The sequence below is a fragment of the Gossypium raimondii genome, chromosome 2 (assembly GCF_025698545.1).
Source record: "Gossypium raimondii isolate GPD5lz chromosome 2, ASM2569854v1, whole genome shotgun sequence".
In the NCBI taxonomy this organism is placed as follows: Eukaryota; Viridiplantae; Streptophyta; class Magnoliopsida; order Malvales; family Malvaceae; genus Gossypium; species Gossypium raimondii.
Window position 1 is genome coordinate 34,446,842 of NC_068566.1, and position 14,019 is coordinate 34,460,860.

Sequence of the window (14,019 nt, forward strand, 5' to 3'; positions counted from 1 at the left end):
ACAAACAGTCGATCAAAAGGGGTAAAGGAAGAAGAGCAATTCAGACGAAAGATGCACACGAAACTACTTCAACACTATTCAGTCTAGGTTTGGAAAAGTAGAGGAGAGAAAAGAAGCAACAAAGAGAAGAGCGAAGAGAGAAGAGAATTCGGTAGAGGAGGGAACCAAAAAGCTATTCGGCCAAAACAAAAAAAAAATAAAAGGAAAGAGCAACAAAAGAAAACCCAAGAGGTACACGAAATCTTAGCAAAAATTCGGCACCAAAAGCAAAAAGGGGGAAAATATTTACACAAATCGAAATGAAAAGTATACCAAAATGAGCAGTATACCCCTCTGGTCGAATTTCCTGAGTATCAAAGTCCACTTTCGACACACATCTCCTCAACCCTCACTTCCCTTGATTTTCTCCTAATATCTCTTCCCCTTATCCCTCATTGAATTACTCCACCGATTTCTCCTCAACTCCCCCAACAACCCCATTCAAACTCCCCTTAGCTGTGTTTCAGTCTAACTCCACTACCTATACAACTCAAGCAACAAAATAAATACTCCATTGCACAACCCAAGACTTGAACCTCAGATCTCATAGTTACACAACACACTACCTTGCCACTAGACCACAAGCTCTTTTTGTGTCATAAAACAAGCACTATTATTTATAAGGCCTATATGCTAGTGTCCAGATTAATTTAAAAGCAAAACTAAAAATTCTGCAAAAGCCAAGACTTGAACCCAGGCTTCTCAAACACTCCCAAACACACCCAAATCAATTAACCACTGAAGCAGAAAAGTATTTGTGTCACTTCCTTGCACAACTAAATATTTATGTGTAGTCTCCTAACTGTTCCTTTGTTCAAAACCTATTTATTCTAGGCCCAAAATTCGGGGTGTTACACCCGAAATCAAAATCGAGTGATTCAAAGTGTGTTTGAAGATAAAAGATAGATCTTCGAACGCTATGAAGACATCTCAACCCAAAAATTCCTAGATGTCATCCAAAAAGTCATCGCAAGTCAACTGATTTTCCAAACTTGAAAGTTGATAGCTTTGGTGAATGGAATTTAAGAAATTTTATGCCATTCGTGCATGTATTAGAATCTTATCATTAAGATTTTAAATTTTTTTTTTGCTTTTAGTAAACTCTAGAAAAGAGACTTTTAATACATGGGGCTCCTCCATAACACATCCCCCTAAACACACTAGAGAGCACCAAAGTGCTAAGCCTCCAAAACACACCAAAGATCACCAAAGTGCTAAGCTCGAAGGCAACAGAGAGTGCACATAAAAGGTGCAAAGTCCAAAGGCAATAAAACTCCAGATGGAACTAAAATCCTGCCATAACAGAACTCCATATCTAATCCCTATTGGCATTGATAAATGCCAAAAGTAACATGTTTTAATCTCATTCTTAATGCAATTTTGGGTGATTATTCAACGTTAATGGTGAACTTTATGCTCCAACTCTTTTAAATTCATATTTTTATGCTTAATAGAGCACTTGGGGGCAAAAAGAGCGAAAAACGAGCAAAAATAAAAAAAAAATTAGAGCATGTTACAAGAGCTACACAAGCTGACCCATTCCACACGATTGCGTGACCCACACAGACTACCACACGGCCATGTGGTAGGCCATGTTGGTTGCGGGAATTTACACTCTGAACATCGAAAAAATACGTTTTTTAGGTTTTTCGGGCATTTTAAGACGCATATATGATAAAAATAAGAAGATAGGAGAGAGTCGTCATAGAGTATTTAAGAAAACAACTCGTAAAACACCATTGAAACTGATTCTGAAATAGATTCTCATCAAGATTAAAGATTCCTATTTGATTCTTAAAGAGATTATTGTGAGTTTCTTTATTTTTTCTGTTATATTGTGTCTTGGATGTTTTTATTTACAAGCATGAACTAATTTTCTAAGTACTTAGGGGAAATGAACCCTATGATGGATTCTACCATTTGATTTTTACTTTATGCAATAAATTCTCAGATGTTGTTCTCAATTATGTGTGCTTAATTCTTGGTTTAATATTTCTAGATTATTGATCCATGTTTAATGTGCTTAAATAAATGAGGAATAGACCCTGTTTAAGAGTAGATCTTATGTAATTGAGTGGAGTTGCATGCAATCCTGGACATAGGGCGACATGAATCTACCAAATTAAAGCCAAATCTAATAGGGGAATCCATAGATCGATTTAATGCGATAATAAGGATTTTAATTAGAAATAAATTTCAATTAATTAACCAAGATTCAGTTGGTCTTACTCTCGAAAGCGATATTAGCATAATTTAGGGATTTCTATAGATCAAGATACTAAGTAAAGAAATTACGTGATTTAGATTGATAATGACAGATGAAATCCAGGTGAATTCTTTCCTGGGTATTGTTTTGCTTCTTGGTTGTTAATCATTTATTTCTTGATTTATTCTTTGCCGTGTTTATTAGTTAATTAAATTAGTTAATTTTAGTTTTTAATCAAGTACTTGAATTTATTAGTTAAATAATAGAAAGATGATAATTACTAGTACTTTTAGTCTTCGTAGGAATAATATCTGTGCTCATCGTAGTTATACTATTAATTGATAGGTGCACTTGCATTAGTTAAATTTTTAGTTAGTTTACGGCGTATCAAGCTTGTCAATCGTATCTCAAATATTACAATAAGTTTACTAGGGAATATTAAGTTTAGAAGTAACTTATTACTAAGACATCCCACACCTGAGCCGGTCATCAAGTTTGAATGCGAGACGTCACATTACATTGCCGAAGCAACTTAGACAATCACAACTCATTGATCGGAACAATTAACTAATAACATAACATAATGCATTCTTATTTGAATTATACATTTCAAACATACGCAGTAGATGGATTTCATTCTTATTTAAATGATTACAAAGGTATAAGGGGTCAAATTTAGAGTTAGGACGCGAATCCAAACTCATCTATGTCTTGAAACATGAGGGTCATGTCTCAAGACATGGAAATTTTAATTTTTTATTCAATGTTGAAGTGTCTCGAGACTTAGGCTCTAGTGTTTAGAGACAAGTCTCAAGACACGGCTCCCTTATTTTAGGTCACTAGCTTCGATGTTTGGATGTCTCGAGACTTGCTTGATAAGTCTTGAGACCTAAACCAATGAAATGTACTAGATGGGCCATTTTGATATTGAGGTCCCGAGACATGTTCTTAATGTCTCGAGACACTAATGTAGAAATGCCTAAAATGAGAATTTTAATGCAATCTAACATCAACCACATCATAAAAAAACTTTAGAAAACATTCTAAGAACCTATCAACCAATAAACCTCAACCACACATAACTAAATACAAGATTTAACCATTAAAATCATGCAAAATCATTCACTACTCAAGCATTAAAATTCAACTCTTGAAATATTTTAGGCACTTACTAGCCAAAACATACCAAATTCACATCCAGTCACAATACTCAACCTAGATGCATGTCATTAACTAAATGCATACATACAAAAGGGTACATGTAACAGCCTGATTTTGACCCTAATCGAAACAGTAGTTTCAGGACCAAAAATATGAATCTGAAAAATATTTCAATATTATTTTCTGTGTTAAATATGTGTGAAATTATATGTGTGAAAGTTTCGTGAAATAATTTTATTGTTTGTGTGCTTAATTTGAGAAAATGGCTTAATCGCGTAAAGTAAAAATTTGAGGGTTAAATATGAAAGTGCTTAATTGTTGTTGTCTTTATAAAATGGAGGTTTTATGTGGAAATTAGGCCATTTTAATGTTAGTGGGTGGCAATGGTCAAAATTAGCCTTATATTATATGTTATAAATATTTATTACTAAAAGTTAATTTTGTAACTTAGTTAATAAATTAAGTTATAATAAAATAAAACATAAAAGATGGCTATTTTCATCTTTGTTGGTCGAATGGAGAAAAGAAAGAAGCCATCCATGTTTTCTTTAGGTTTCGGCATTATCTAGCTTGATTCAAGGTATGTTTTACTTTAGTTTTTGATAATTTTTATGTTTTTGAGATCGTTGCTTCGTGTTCTTCAAAACCCATGCCTTAATTTTGTGAACTGATGGTGATTTTGAAATGTTCCATTGATGAATGTTTGAGATTTTTGTTGTTTGATGATGAAATATTAAATATATGTGTTAAATTATCATGTTTTGTCTTTGGATTTTTGATGAATTTGAGTAAATTGGACTAAATTGTGAAAATAAATTTTTGAAGGACTAAAATGTGAAATAAATGAAATGTATGGAATTAGATGAGCTAGATTGGTATTCGGCAAAGCATGGATATTATGAAATTTTGTGTATTTTGTGTTTTATGCAATAGGGACTAAATTGTAAAAAGTGTAAAGTGTCAGGGAAAAATTATAAATTTCTCATTTATGTGTTTTTGGATTAAATTGAATTGAATTATGTTTAAATAAGTTTAGTTTGAGTATGTTTAGATCATGAACGAAAGAAAATGGATTTGGATCGGGGAAAAACAAAAATAATCGAATAATCGTCTATTTCGTCCGTCGATATCCGAGGTAAGTTTATAAGCAAATAAACGTTGTTAATTTTAATGAAATGTGAATTATATGTGCTGAAGTGAATATGTGAATAAATATATGTATTAGTCGAATGTGTACAAGCTTGGCAGCTATGTTTATGAATTCGTTTCGACTGAGTTACGACGTCTGAAAACCCCGTATGAGCCTTAGGAATAGTTAGGATACATATGTCATGACATAGGATTTCGATATGTGTTTTCGTGTAAGACCACGTCTGGGACGTTGGCATCGACTTGTGTTTACGTGTAAGACCATGTCTGGGACATTGGCATCGTATTTGATTTGTGTAAGACCATGTCTGGGACAGTGGCATCGATATGTGATTACATGTAAGACCACGTCTGGGACGTTGGCATTGTACGACTCTTCCGACTATCTGAGTATCCTTTTTAATTCCGAATGGTTCAACAGACAAAGATAAGTTGTGTACGAATGTATAAATCAGGCTAAGTGACCAGGTATGTGATAGTTGATTACCTATTTGAAAATAAGGTAAGTTGTATACTTGAATTGATGATATGAAGTTATGTGAAATATGAATTATGTGATTGTATATTTGAATATATATGTATTCGACCTTTGATGCATATGTGCATTGAGGAAAATGATGATTGGTTATATTAATGTTCAATTGATTATTCGGTAAAAAAGGAAGTTATTACAGATTATATAAGTTTTGATATATAAGTTGATAAATTGAATTATATGTGAAATTATAATGGTTTATTACTAATTTTCTAGCTTAATTTACGTAAATGATTAAATGTTTATTTGCTTATGACTTACTAAGCTTCAATAGCTTACTGTGTGTAATTGCTTTCAATTTTATAGATTTTGAAGTTGGTTAAGAGCACGGGGATCGTCAGAGAAGTCTATCACACTATCGACTATTTTCGGTATTTTACTAAGTTTGAATTTAAACTTATGGCATGTATAGTCTAGTTAATATGTTTGATTTTTGGGTTGTAAATATGAGCCATGCGAAAATGGCTTATTTATTTTGTTAAGCATGGTTTTTATGCTTTTGATCAAGTGATAGATATGTTGATTTTGGTATTTCGGCTATGGCATATTTATTATGTGAATAATGTTTGATATGTTTTGTTAAGAAGGTGGTAAAAAATTCAGCATAGGTGAGCTTAGTTAAAGCATATAAGTGAAGTGAGTTTGGTATATATATGTTATGGTGTTTTAGTCATGTGCTTCGGTAATGAGGTAAATGATATTCAAGCTTAATTAATCTTGGTTATGTGTTATATATATATATATATATATATATGATATGTGTGATATGTTTGGTTTTGGTCTTGGTGTTTTGGCTATGGTTTATTTATAAGTAAATATATGTGAATCTAGTTTGATATGCTTTGTTAAGGTATCGTTACGCAATTTAGTAATTAAGTGAACTCGGTTATGGCATATAGGTGAAATGCTAAGTAAATCATAGATGAAATGACAGTTAAATTTGGTTTGTAAGAGTATATTTGCATTAATAAATTGATTTAAAAGAAACTAGTAATGTGCATATGTATGTACGGTTATAAGGTATGGAAGAATATGTGTATATTTGGTCTTGATCTAGACCTGTTTTGGAAGTGTGTTTTATGCTATAAATTGGTGTATGGATATAGATTTGGAAAATGTGAATTGATATGTATGGTTTTATTATTTGAATCGATATGGTTTGATTAGGAAATGGCATATTTTGACTTATGATTTAATGGCTAAATCTTGTACAATTTATGAGGTTATTTATGGATGCCAATTTGTTATGAAATAAATTAGGAATGTGGAGTATTTAATAAAGGTACGATTTGCTTATGCAAGTGGACTTAATATTCGATTTTATATTTGTAAAATTATATGAATTGTATGGATTTTTGGATATGGCTAAAATGGTGTATTCATATGCTAAACTTGTAATAGATAAATATGCATGTTTTGGTATTTTAAATGATATATATATAAATGATTTTAAAGTAGACTTAAAATTTATGAATAAGATACATACAAATTTGGGTAATGATAGTTAAGTGAGTAATACAAGTTTGAATTTAGCTTTTATAAATTTATTGGATTAGTCGATTAAAGGATAAGTTGATTTGTATTGAGCCTGTATAGTTTATGATTGAACGATTTCATTGAAATGGTCATATGTGTATAATATAATGACATTAAAGGTATGTACGTCCATAATATAATGTTACTAATGTTGTATATGTGGACATTAAGTTGTATACATATTGATTTCATTATGTACATACACGAAGTTATGAAATGCAATGTTTGATATTTAGATAGTGAAATTATGTACGGACATATTTTTCGTATATGAAAAGTAAAGATATATGCTTGAATATGATTTAATTATGAAAATGTCATTAATATGATGGATTTAGGGAAATTGAATATTGAAAGTATTAGATAATTTAATATGACTCGATGTATACAAGTCCGGTTCGAATTTGTTAATTATAAAATATGTTCGATTGAGCTTTGATGTATGTTTAAATTGAATTAGTTTGAACTTTGAAATGTGTTTATTTGTGATACATGCTTAGTAAGGTATGATTAATTTGAATTGTAATTATCATTTATATATTTGAATTTAAAATAAGTGAATTGAGGATATTCAAGTTTGATAATGTTGTAAATGTATCGTTATTCTTTGGTGTATGAAAGGTGATAAATGACTGTGCTAAATTGTGTCTTGTTCGGTAATGCCTCGTAACCCTAATTCGGTGACGTATACGGGTTAGGGGTGTTACATTTTATTTGGTATCAGAGCTATGGTTTAGTCGGTTCTAGGACTACCATAGCGTATGTGAGTCTAGCTATACATGCCATATTTAATATGTGATAGTGTGATATCTTCCAACTCTGATGAAAATTTGTTTTGATGAGATAGATAAGTTTTCCAACTGAGCTAACTCTGATAGTACAGAAGTAAATACTCAAATATTTGAGTGGAAATGTGTTGGTGATGAGTTGAGACTCATAAAGGTAAGGATCAAATTGTATGAAAAATTGTTATTGATAAATGTTGTAATTATATGAGCATATGAGATATGGTATTTGAGTTATGATTGTTATCTGAAATGCTCTGGTTGTGAATTAGTGATTTGAGTTGACATACGAACAATGTGTTAAGAATAAAAGTGATTAAAAGCAAAAGTGTATTAAATGTTTTGAGAATGTGAATTTTAAAAATGAATTGGCTATTTGTGATAATATATGTTATGTGCATGTATGCGTAAATTAAATTTGAGGCTTTACTATCCTCACCCCCTTATCAGTGAAAGCTTATAATGAAATCTGTAATATTTGGATTGAATAAGCTCACAAGTGTGGAGTTATAGAAGTTCGTGTTTGAAAGATTAGTAATATGGTCAGAAAAGAGAATGAATCAACAAATAAAGACAATACTAAAAGAGATATTGGATAGTTCTAAAGACTATTCAGATTATGCAGATTCATTGGTAAATAAGAAGTTAATTCTGACTAAATGACGTATTCAGGTATGTTATCTAAAGAAAGTATTAATTGGAAGTTTTCCTAATCGATTTCTGTTAGTGATAGGATAATGTGAAAAATTTCTGATGACAGAATTAGACAGTGGATTAATGATTGAATTGTTAGTGATAGGATAATGTTGATAGTTGGGCAGTTACTATGATTCTTTCTGGGTATTCTATGTGTACATTTATCTTCATAAGTATATGTGACTGTTTAAATTCAGAAACAAAATTCTTATCGTGTGAGAACGCTAACTAAATGTACTAATAGATGAAAGCATGGTTCATCTGTTTGGGTTATGTTCGACATTGTTATCTCTTTCACTGGTAATTTGTTTCATTGTATGGATACGAAAGTCGGCGGTAAAATCTGTATGAGATCAATATTCTGTTTCTATTGGTTATCGTTCTATTGAATATATGGAAGATTATATTGCTTTTGTTACTGTTTATTTCAGTATTTAAGAATAACATCGTTTTTTCTGGACATTTTCTGGGATATCATTGGAATCTTATATCATTCTATATGGGTTGTAATTTTTTTAGATATCCTGTGTGACTCCATATGCTGAAATTTCGCTATTCCAGTTTTCTTATGATTCCACGTGATTATCTGCAAAAGATCTCTATTTGACAGAGAGGACTATGTCTATTATTTTTATCTTCTATTAACTAGATGCAGGTATAAGTACAAGTATGCGGATTAATCCCCTAACACTCCTCAATAAGCACTGAAGTGTTGATCAGGCATAAACGCACTGTTCCTCCAAACACTCCACAGAATGAATCACACCATAGTGCCAGAATGAATTCGTACCAAAGTGCTAGAATGAATTACATTATGGTGCCAAAATGCTCCCACCGACAACATATACAAATCCTATGGCATGTCAAGTATACCCTGACTATGTCTAGCATCGTTTAATAGGGTGATCCTCATTATTGTTTATCATCCATATAAAATCTAATTCCAAAACATAATTATAGTTTCATTCTTACTATATGTCATAAGTGCATTCACCAATATATGTATCATTCCATGAATTTACTATCAAAATCATTAAGCTTATCATAAAATTATTATAATTTTATCATGGAATATGCTAATTTTATACATCGCATCATCTCAACTTCTACCGATATAACATCATAACTATTTCATGGCATAGAATCCATTCATCTCAATACCGTGATGATAACATTACAACTTATATCGATTTCAAAACTATCACTATTATTCTATAATTCAGATCAAACTTCATATTAATTCCATTCACATGTACATGTACTATTTATGTATAATATGTATATTTCTTTTCATTATTTGCTATATTAACATATTAACATGTATCATTCTTTATAGTCAAGCGAAACAACTTAACAATCAATTTTGATTCCAACAAGGTATCGGGCATAATTACTTACCTTGTCATAAACTGTGCTTGAGATTATCTCTTAGCATTTATACTAACAATTGACATAAAATCACAATATGAGTAGAAACACACTTGATATTTATATTTTATATTAAACCCAAGAACTTAATATTAATTAAAAACATGAATTGAATATACATATGTAAATATATATACATTAAGTTAGCACAAACCAAATTAACTATCTAACACCCGGATTTCTCTTTTCCCCTCAACGTTCTGACCTCATCTCAGCTACATTCAATATTCATTTACGAAAAAGTGTTAATTTCACAACTAATTAAAACATAACCAAAACCAAAAATAATTGTATGCTTTACAAATAAGTCCATCTTTAACCTTTATATCTAAAATGCTTGCATCTCGTTATTTACTCAATTGAATCAAAATTCGACTTCGTATTTATTCTCTAGGGACCTCAAACTATCAATATATAACAAATTTTATTATTTGCAATTTGGTCCCTAATAACATAATCATGGCTTCCTTTACAATCACTAAATTTTAACTTAATCACAACTTTACCCGCTTTAATTCCAACATGTAAGACATATAATCCAACTTTAATAAACAATCTTCATGATTTCCAACTCAATTTACCTAAGTTTTCATTAATGGTAACTTCATCAAACTCCAATAATCTAAAAATTCAACTAATGGTTTGGTTGGACCAAGCTTAATACATTGGAACTCTATAAACATCATTCAACAATAAGTTTTGTTACCTCCTAATCTGTGGCTGATTATGAAGAACACAAACAAACATTGCTCTCTTCTTGGTTTCAATTAGAGAAGAAAACAAGAATGGATTCTTTTTTTAATTCTTCACTCTCTCACTATAACATGTAATGGATATTAACTCAAGTATATAAATAATAATTACACTAATCTAATGGCTATTATTTACGCTTGATGTTATTAACGAAAATTGATGGATATGATCACATTAATCCACTATCCATTAACTTACTATGGTTTATTAACACTTAGGTTCCTAGTAAATTCACACATTAAGGGCTTCTTGAATCTTTAATCACTTTCTTTCATTTTACTCCCCTGCAATTTGGTTCATGTACTATATACTTATCAACTTATTCGATATAATTACTAATTAATTCCATTTCTAATTGTCCTATTCGACTTATTAATTTTCTCGGTTTAACTTTTCGGATGAATCAGCTTAACAAATTCAATCTAGAAATTGACTTGTTTTACATCGATGAAAATTAGGTCGTTACAATTACAGTTAAGACCATTAACATTTTTTATCAAGTAGGTAGAAATATTATAAGATTTTCAAAGATTGTTTAGACAAGCTAAACCCATATAATGGAACACTAAGTGCCTTGCACATATACATATTCCATGAATATCATCTTAGGTCTTAAATGCACATTCATGGTTCTCATTATGTTTCAAAAGAATAATTCATAAACATTTCTTTATTTTACCAACATTTTCATGGCAAATTCTGAGATTAATCTTTATGGCCTCACATGAAACCAAATTTCCATTTATAAGCAATACAAACATTGTCACATACCAAAGCTATTTAATGAAAAAAAATTAGTTATGACAACTTATTAAACATTTAATTGGTTTAGGTGAAATTGTACATGTTTTTCCTTATTGTCAACAATTTTCAAATAATTCACAATTACCAAGTCATATTTATCATTCAATTCATGGCAACCAAAGTTCATAGCACATTATTCATTAGTACGACACATGTAGCTAAATTTCACTAAACAATAATAACACAAATCACTCATTTTCAGTCTTTCAAGCCATGAAATTTACACACATTCATTACTAAATCAATTTCATATTCATTGCACAATCTTATCCTTTTCCTAAATTGGTTAGTATAGGAAAGTAAGAATATCCAAGGGTAATTACCTTTTGGATGAAAATTTACTCAAAACTAAGCTTCCAAAGACATGATTCCATCTTTATCCTAGCTTGAAATATCAATATCCATCATTTTCTCATTTTCCACACACAAAGACGTAATTAAAAATTAGTATCTAAGCTCTCGATGCCTTCTCATAACAATTCATGACAAATATAAAGTTAAGAAAGGTGGAGAACACCATTATTAACCTTTATGAAACTTTCTCTCTACCTTCAATTTTTCTTTCTCAAGAACCATCAAAACCCTTGCTAAAGATGATGCATTTGATGGTGGATTCAAGCTTATTAAGGAGTTTTCTTGTAGGTTTTAGCAAAAACTCAAAATGGGTGTTGAGACTTTTGAAGATATTTAGAGAAAATAGTAAGAAAATGGAGAATGGAAGAAAGCTTCCATGGAGAGAGAGTTGCCAATTGTAACAAGCTAGTCGGATGGGTTTTCTCATCCTTTTCCCTTTTAACCGATTAAAAAAATACTATGCTAAGTCAAAGTAACACTTTGTTTTAAATGTGTGGTCCACAACTCATCTCAGTACATAATTCTCAATAAATTGTCCAATTAATTCCAAATTCCAAATATCTTATCAAAATAATATTTATAATATCTACTTCTTGAGGATTGACCAAAATGTCCTCTTAATTGACAAAATTATCATTGTATCCTATTTTACCCTTTTTGCTCAAATCTTCATAACGGATAGTCATATACCAATTATCATAATTCACATTTAATGCTTAATAATACATCTTGTATGGTGGAAATTAAACTTTTATTCTCTTCTCAACTAAATGAAATATTTATTATTTAGAGTCTGTATTTTCAATCTTCCCAATTTGGTCTCAAAAGTGATTTTCATCACACCATTACAGTTTCCAACTTTTTATTAAGCCAATTAATCAATACTAACTCACTTTTTCTCATTTTGGTCAAAATTTCAATTTAGTCCTCAAGCTTTTTGAAATTTTTAATTGAGTCCGTTTTGCCACATTTTTGCTTCTAAAATTCTTTTCATTGATTCTCATTTCCAACATCAACTTTGCTTTGATAAGAATTATTTATATGACTTATTTTTCAAATTTCCTCGCAGTTTCACTATATCCAATTTAGGAATAGTGTCATGTGTCTTATCAAAATTTTTGGGGTGTTAAAGGAAAAGCCATATTGAGTCAAATGTTTTTCTTACAAATCGTCCACTGACTAGATCCATAACTTGGGACTACAATAGGATACTAGAGCCACACCAGACTTTAAGAATTTCTCTTAACTAAATGCCAATTTCCTTAAGCATGACAACCAATCATATTACTTCAAATGTAGTGTTCGTTACGCTCATATACTTAGCCTTTGCAATAGACCTAGCTATCTTTTTTTTTTCTTCTTAGAACTCCATTACACAAGTTTGCTACCAAAATAAACATATTAGTTTGACATCGACCTATGGTTGTCTAGATTAATCCCCTAGTCAACATTAAAGAAAGCCATCAAAGTTAATGATTGTGTTGGCATGAACACAAGTCAATCATCAACAGTTCCCTTTAAATTCTTTAGAATCCTTTTGATTGCTTTCTAATGTGTGTTCAAAGGTGCTTGCATTAGCAACCTTATTAACACTAAATGAGATATCATGTCTTTTATGGCATATGTATTGTAAAGCTCTTATACTACTTTTTATAGCCTATGATATCTTCAATGGGTCCTCTTTCATACTTATTAAACATAGTTGTTGTCACTATCGGTGTGGAGGCAGACTTTTCCCCTTTTCAAATTTTTTTATCTTCGTGACCAAGTACGAGTTGTAATCGTGGAAAATTCATGTAAAAACATAAATAGGTGAAATTTAAGGGTTTTTAGGTTTTTCTAGTTTTACTTTATTTTATAGTTTTTTTGGCTATTTAGCCTTTTAGTTCTTTTGTTTTTTAGAGTGATTGTGTTGAAGATTTGCTTGTGAATTCAATTAACTCTTGGATCAGATTATTGAAGAGACTCTCGCTTCAATCAAATAAATTTAATTTTTTCCTTTATTTTTTCCTTTTGTGTTGATTATGTTCTGTTTGGCGTTAATTTGAATTTCACTATCAACTAATTGCTCTAAGAGGTGAAGAAATTGTAAGTTATTAGATTAATATTTGAAATAGGTTAAATAAGGTTTTATATTGTGACTAGATTAATTATTCAATTCATTTTTCATAATTAACCTATGTGACAGATAGGTTAAAAAAATAAACAGGGGGAGAGTGTAAGGAGATATTGGCTTAACCTTAACAATCTAATTGAATAGTTGCCCAACTCACTATTATCTGTGAGGCTACTTAATAAGAAATACAATAACTTATGTAGTGGGGGATCGATGATAGTGACGTCAAACAAATTAGTTAGTCCCTTTAAGCTATACACCAACTTAGGAATTCTCTAGATGTTTGTAAGCTATACACCAACTCAAAATACTTGCACAATGATGACCATCTTAGTTATGAACCCTAGATCCATTGATAACTGAAATAGATTATTAAGTTGCATTAACTGAAGATTTCTTCACTACTACATCTCTATGAAGTTTCTTTAACAGTTACCTTTGCTTTGCTTTGATTGTT